Source organism: Elephas maximus, chromosome 21 (assembly GCF_024166365.1).
Source record: "Elephas maximus indicus isolate mEleMax1 chromosome 21, mEleMax1 primary haplotype, whole genome shotgun sequence".
NCBI lineage: Eukaryota > Metazoa > Chordata > Mammalia > Proboscidea > Elephantidae > Elephas > Elephas maximus.
In genome coordinates, this window is record NC_064839.1 from 71599775 (window position 1) to 71607195 (window position 7421).

Here is a 7421-nt window from a genome sequence, read left to right on the forward strand (position 1 = left end):
TGATGGAAAAGAGATAGTAAAATTAAATATTCAAGAAATGAGAACATTATAAATAAGGGCTCTGAAATGTTTAGAATCCTGAATACAAGTGGAAGGATTAGGCTTATTCACAGAAAGCAAACCACCCACACTATAAAAAAGGAAGGAAAAATTAATAGGCATCGTTAAATACATCATTATTTATATATAAGAATAGCAGGGTGTCTTAGGCTGGGTTCTGTAGAGAAGCAAAACTAGTAAAGTGTATATATATGTATATAAAAACAAAAAAACCAAACCCACTGCCATTGAGTTGACTCTGACTCATAGTGACCCTATAGAACAGAGTAGAACTGCCGCATTGAGTTTCCAAGGAGCACCTGGTGGATTTGAACTGCTGACCTTTTGGTTAGCAGCCGTAGCACTTAACCACTATGCCACCAGGGTTTCCAAATATTTATATAGAAAGATTTATATCAAGGGAATGGTTTACATGATTGTAGAGGCTGTAACGTCTCAAGTCTGTGGGGCAAGATAGAGGCTTCTCCTTATTCACACAGCCACAGGGTCTGGTGAACCCAAGATCAGCAGGCAAGACTGCAGGTAAGCTGCTAGCTCAAGTCTCAAGAACCAGAGGTCAGACAACCAGGGACCAGCTTCAGGGTCCAGAGTGAGGAAAAGCCCCTGAGCCTTGCCAGAATGTCCACTTATATTCAGTGTAGTCCACCCACCCAAGGAAACTCCCTTTCAATTGATGGGCTACTTGTAGCAGATCCCATCATGGAGGTGATCACATTATATCAAATCTCATCATGGAGGAGATCACAGTATCATACAACTGCCAAATCACTGAGAATCATGGCCCAGCCAAGTTGACATGCAATCTTAACCATCACACTTCTTTTCAACTTGGCTCCTGCACACATCTCCTTAAACCATACATAATTTCTGAATAAAAACAATTATAAAGTCATACTCGCACCTAACATGATACAACAACCACGCATACAATCTAAACGCACTAAACTTGTTTACATCTTATATTTTATAAGTGAAGAGAACAAAAAATTTGATGCACAAAAACAAAGCAGAAATACTCATAACAATTACAGTACTCATTTCTGCAACTGGTCACATGGTATCCAGAACTACCTTCCTCCACCATCCGTTCTATATTCCCTTTGCCCTCAGTAAGCACCTCAGCTGATCGTAGTTCTTTGCCTGGTGGGGTGACCCAAATCTTCACTCCCGAAGGGCCTGGGCCATTAGTAGTCATGTCAGAATTCAGTTGCTATAATTTTCCACTGACTTTAATCACAGGGCATGGTAGTACTAAGAGATGTTCTAAGGGATCTCCTGCATTTCGGACATCCTCTTCTTTACCTCCATTGTGTAATATCAATCCAATTTCCTCTTGGTAATCAGGATCAATCACGCCAACCAGTATCATAAATTCTTTCTTTGCCTGTGGATCCAGAGGCATAAGAAGCCCAAAGTGGCCATGTGGCATTCTTAGCTTCCAGTTCAATGGAATTGGTGATGTTTTTCCAGGTGGGAACATTTCTCTGTTTGGAACTAAGATCTCTAGACCTGCAGAACATAAGGTCATGGGGAGAGAAGGCAAAAATCTTGTGAGCGGGTCACTAGGGATAATAGTGTGTGATGCCACTCCCATTTCTACCCTTTGATTCCTGGACCCTGACCTCCAGCTATTGGGAGAGAGAGCATCATATATTGGATGCTTATTAAGAGCATATACAGCCTCCTGGAGAGCATTTCGCCAACCCTGCAAGGTATTGCCACGTATCTGGTGCCATCCTTGTATGTTTAGAAGGTCATTCCATCATTCTATCAAGCCAGCTTCTTCCAAATGATGAGGAACATGGTAAGACCAGAGAATTCCATGAACATGGGCCCACTGTCACACTTCATTTGCTGTAAAGTGAGTCCCTTGATCCAATGTGATGCTGCGTGCGACACCATGACAGTGGATAAAATATTCTGTAAGTCCATGGATGGTAGTTTTGGCAGAAGTATTGTATACAGGGAAGGCAAATCCATATCCAGAATAAGTGCTATTCCAGTAAGAACAAAATGCTGTCCTTTCCATGATGAAAGTGGTCCAATGTAATCCACCAGATTGCTGGCTGATCACCTCGAGGGATGGAGCCATATCAGGGACTCAGTGTTGGTCTCTGCTTCTGGCAGATGGGGCACTCAGCAGTGGGTGTAGCCAAGTCAGCCTCAGTGAGTGCAAATCCATGTTGCTGAGTCCATGCATAACCTCCATCCCTGCCACCATGGCCACTTTATTCATGATCCCATTGAGCAGTGACAGGAGTAGCTGAGGAAAAGAGGATGACGGGTTTCCACAGAATGCATCGCCCCATCTACTTGGTTGTTGAAATCATTCTCTGCTGGGATCACCCTTCGGTGAGCATTCACATGAGACACAAATATCATTCCTTCTTTGGCTCATTCAGAGAGGCCTATCTGCATACATCTTCACCATACCTTCTTGTCTCCTATTTTCCAATCATGTTCCTTCTGAGTCCTGACCATCCAGTCAAACCACTGACTACAGCTCATGAATGAGTATACAATAGCACATCTGGCCATTTCTCCTTCAAAACAAAGTGAACAACCGCCTGTGCTGCTCAAAATTCTGCCCACTGGGAGAATTTTTATTCACTATTATCCTTTACGGAGGTCCTAGAAAGGAGCTGTAGTGTTGTTGCTTTGCACTATGAGTGGTACCTTAATATTGTGCAGAACCATCTGTAAATGAGGCATGAATTTTCTCTTCCTCAGTCTACTGATCATAGGGAACTCCCCATGAGGCCACAGATGAAGACTTGGAGAAGCCAGATAATGTGACTGGAGTGGAGACCATGGGCATTTGGGGCACTTTCTCATGCAACTTACTTGTGCCTTCAGGTCCTAGTTGGTCCCAATCTTGTATATGACATTTCCATTTAATGATGGAGTGCTGCTGTGCAAATCCAACTTTATGACTCTCTGGGTCAGACAACACCCAGTTCATGATGGGCTACTCAGGCCACGTGGTGATTTGGTGGCTGATGGTTAAGCATTCAGTCTCTACTAATGTCTAGTAACAAGCCAAACGCTGTTTCTCAAAAGGAAAGTAGTTATCTACAGAGGAAGTCAGGCATTTACCCCTAAATCCTGAGAGTTTGCACTGTGATTCATCACTAAAAAAAAAAAAAAAAATAGGGGCCTGCAAAAGACTCCAAACAGTGTCTCTATCTGCCATTGACACTTCGGATCAGCCGGATCATATGACGCAAGCGGCATAGTGCTTGCACATTAGCCTGAACCTGTTGAAGGGACATCCCTTGGTCAGGGCCCCCCAAAACTAGTAGCTTTTAGGAGTCCCTTGATAAATAGGCCAGAGTAACATACCTAAATGAGGGTTATCTTGCCTCTAAAATCCAAAGAGGCCACTAGGCGTTCTGCCCCCTTTTTAGTTGTTGGAGGAGCCAGATGCAGTAAGTTATCCTTCACTTTAGAAGGAATATCTCGTCATGCCCCACACTACTGGGCCCCTTAAAATTTCACTGAGGTGGAAGGTGTCTGAATTATTGTTGGATTAACTTCCCACCCTCTAGTGGGAGCGGGAGCATGCAAATGTTCTATTAATAAGTCCGGAATCATTGACATTTCCTTCTTAGTATGCCCAATCAGCATAATGTCATCAGTATACTGGACCAGTGTGACATCTTGTGGAAGGAAAGGCAATCAATATCCCTGCAGAGTAAATTATGACATAGGGCTGGAGAGTTGATATACACCTGATGTAGGACAGTAAAGGTGTATTGATTGCCTTTCCAGCTGAAAGCAAACTGTTTCTTGCGGCACTTTAAAGCAGGTATGGAGAAAAAAGAATTAGCCAGTCAATAGCTGCGCACCAGTTACCAAGAGATGTATTAATTTACTCAAGTAATGAAACTACATCTGGAATACCCAAACTACATCCGGAATAACAACTCAAATTGAAGTTGCCACTTGGTAAGTTTTCGATAATCCACCATCATTCTCCAAGATCCATCTGTTTTTTCACAGGCCAAATAGGTGAGTTGAATGAGGATGTGATGGGAGTCACCACCCCTGCATCCTTCAATTCCTTGATGGTGGCACTAATCTCTGCAATCCTCCCAGGAATGCACTATTGCTTTTGGTTTACTATTTTCTTAGGTTGGGGCAGTTCTAATGGTTTACACTTGACTTTTCCTACCATAATAGCCCTTACTCCACTTGTCAAGGATCCAATATGGGACTTCTGCCAGTTGATGAGTATATCTATTCCAATTATACATTCTGAAACTGAGGAAATCAGTACAGAATGAGTTCATGTACCCATTGGACTGACTGTGAGCTGAACCTGACTTAACCCACTAAACCCACTGCCCTTGAGTCAATTCCGACTCACAGCAACTTGACTTACGACTCCATTAATAACCTGACTTCTGTATGCACCCAATCTGACTGGTGGACCACAGTAATGTATTAGGTCTTCTTGAATTAGTGTCAGTTCAAAGCTACTATCCAGTAATCCCTGAAAAATCCGATTATTTCCTTTTCCCCAATGAATAGCCAATCTTGTAAAAGACCATAAATTCCTTTTGGGACAACTGGGAAAAAGATTACCAGTTTAAATTTTGGGCAGTGTAGTAGGGTCCTTCTCCAAGGGGACCTGGCCTGTAAACTGGCACAAGTCTGGGAGTTGATTGAAGGATTGTGTCTCTCTATTCTGGAGGTTTGAGTTAGACTGCCATTCACTTGACCTAGAATTCTTCAACTTGTACAGATCAAGTAAATATTTAGTAGGTGTCCTATGTTTCACTCCTATGAACACCATGAATAAGTAAACAATGCCCATCATACAAGTCAGACTATTCTGATTACTGCTTTGACTCTGTTATCCATTATGGTAACCATGCCCACCTTGTCTCTGTTGACTGAGTTATGTCACCTGGACCCTAATACCAGGTGGTCCAATTAGCCCTATTGTAGTTAGGCATCTTAATTCATTTAGGGCAGTCCCCACGATCATGTCTGACTTAGATAAAATAGCAATCACAGCAATCTTCAAGGATGATGGGGCTCCCTTCACAAATTTGTTCCTCACTGTTGTGGTAAAAAGTGTGTCCTATGGGAACTCCATATATGGCTCTGTGGGTCTAACTTGATAAATTCAGCCTAACATGCCCATTTTCCTAAGCCTTTGGGTACCTTCTTCTACAGTATACCAAAACAGGTCTGGTACTTCACCTTGATTTACTGTAGGTCAGTGCATAATCCATACTTTATCCAACCAAATAAATGATTACATCCTTTCCTAACCTCTTGAGCTGAAACGTTGAATGAAGAATCTGTGCTTAGTGGCCCATATCAATAAAATCCAACTGATCTGACTTTATGTTCCTTGCACCATTATCCCACACCCTTAATAGCCATTCCCACACGTATTTCCCAGGTTTCTATTTAAACATATTAGAAAAGGCAAGCAGTTCTTTTAGAGTGTAGTGTACCTTCTCCTGGGTCACACTTTATACTTCACCTTTTAGGGCTTACTGGGACTTAAGTCTAGTTATAGAAGCAAAAATAGGTGGTGAGAATATGTTCTGAGAACATTCAGCAATGTTTTGTAAGGCACCTGACTCATGAGATGCCCAAAGCAATGACTCAGTCGCCACCCCAGGAGATGATTCAGACAAAGGCTGGCAGACACAGCCGGGTTAAGTCATCAGATGGAGGAGGGGTACTGAGTAATGGTTTTACTGGTGAGGCATTACGTGAGGCATTATTTAAAAGAAAAGCAGAGGAAAATTTAGGAAGCTACAGAAGAGAGGTTCACATGAAAAACCAAGCCCAAGAAAAAGCTGCAGAACAGTTTCGGATATGACTTAAAAGTAAGTGAGATAAAACGAAGCTAAAAGGAGACCTTAAAAGAAGCCAGTGAGCCTGTCAGCAGCTGGGTACTCCAAAGAACATTTAGGTTCCCAGGGAGGCATGTTACTAGTTGAGGCCTGAAGAAGAGTGTGAAAAAAATGAAGAGAAAGAAAAAGCCCAAGACAAAGATGAATATAAGAGTAAAGTTTTAAGTGTACTGGAAAAACTAAAAATATTGATGAGTTATTTAAGAGAAGAACATTTGTATTTTATTGGTACAGGAAGAGAAAGAAGACTTATCTTCAAATTGCCCAGGACCAACTTCTTCAGATCATGAATAAAGATATTCCCAATAAAGTAGAACCTAGAAAAAAAAAAAAAAAAGTGACTTAGCAGGCAAAGATGGAGTAATATCTTCAGATGGGAGAGAGAAGTCTGGTTCTGTTGGCAGGAGTGATTCAATAGAATTTAGGGGATCAGTGTCCCAGCTTCCCGATTCTGTCCATATGTCCTCATTGCAAGTTTCAGGATCCCATTTCTTCTCAACCAATGCCCTCATTTTAGCTTCAGACACCATTCAAGGTTGAGAATTCACTTGGCATTGTAACTCAGCCACTCTTACAATGACTCTAGGTTTGGTTTTGGGCAATAGCAGCTCTGTTACTATAAGAAACAAGGCTTTCTTGCAAGGCTTAAGTGGAAACTTTAAGGTTGTTTATGCAACGCTTGAGCTGTGACTCTGAAGCCTTGAGGTCATCTCTTTGACCACTTTGTCTAGCAAAATTAGGGTCAACCACCCAGCTTCCTTAGATTCCCCATTCTGACAAAATTGTAGAAAGGTATCATACACATGCTCACCCAAAGCCTCACCTCTCTCCAATACCTGATCTATTGGTGGTGATATTTTGCATATTTCTGTTGGTACCTCACTCCACGAATTAGCAGTGTTCTCTTTTCTACCAGAAGAATAGTCATCGACATCTTTAAGACTAATTAGACTTGAGAGCCAATTTGGAAAACTCATCCTTTCAATTTTGTTTCTCTAGAACCACTCTTGGTACCAAATGTCTTAGGCTGGGTTCTCTAGAGAACCAAAACTATTGCAGTGTATGAACACATATATAGAGAGATTTATATCAAAGAAATGACTCACGTGATTTTAGGGGCTAGAAAGTCCCAAGTTTGTGGTCAGTCTGGAGGCTTCTACTGACTCATGTAGCTGCAGAGTTTGGTGAACCTAAGATAAATCAGCAGGTCAGATGGCAGGCCTCTGGTTCACAGGCTGCAGAGGCCTATATGAACTCCGAGATCAGCAAGTAAGCTGGTAACTCAAGTCCCAAGAACCAGAGATAAGATAAATAAGAGCCATCTGCGGGATCCAGAGTGAGCAAAAGCCTTCCAACTTTGTCAGAAAGTCCACCTTTATTGAATGCAGGCCACTCCCCCAAGGAAAGTCCCTTTCAATTGAATGGCTGCTCCTTACATATCTTATCACAGAAGTGAACCCTTTACATCAGCTCTCATTATGG

The 7421-nt window shown here is 42.1% G+C and overlaps 1 pseudogene; it reads left to right on the plus strand.

Annotated features, from left to right (window-relative positions):
* The first annotated feature begins 5680 nt into the window (after nucleotides 1-5680).
* On the plus strand, nucleotides 5681-6233 carry LOC126064651 (G patch domain-containing protein 11-like; annotated as a pseudogene).
* The last annotated feature ends 1188 nt before the right edge of the window (nucleotides 6234-7421 follow it).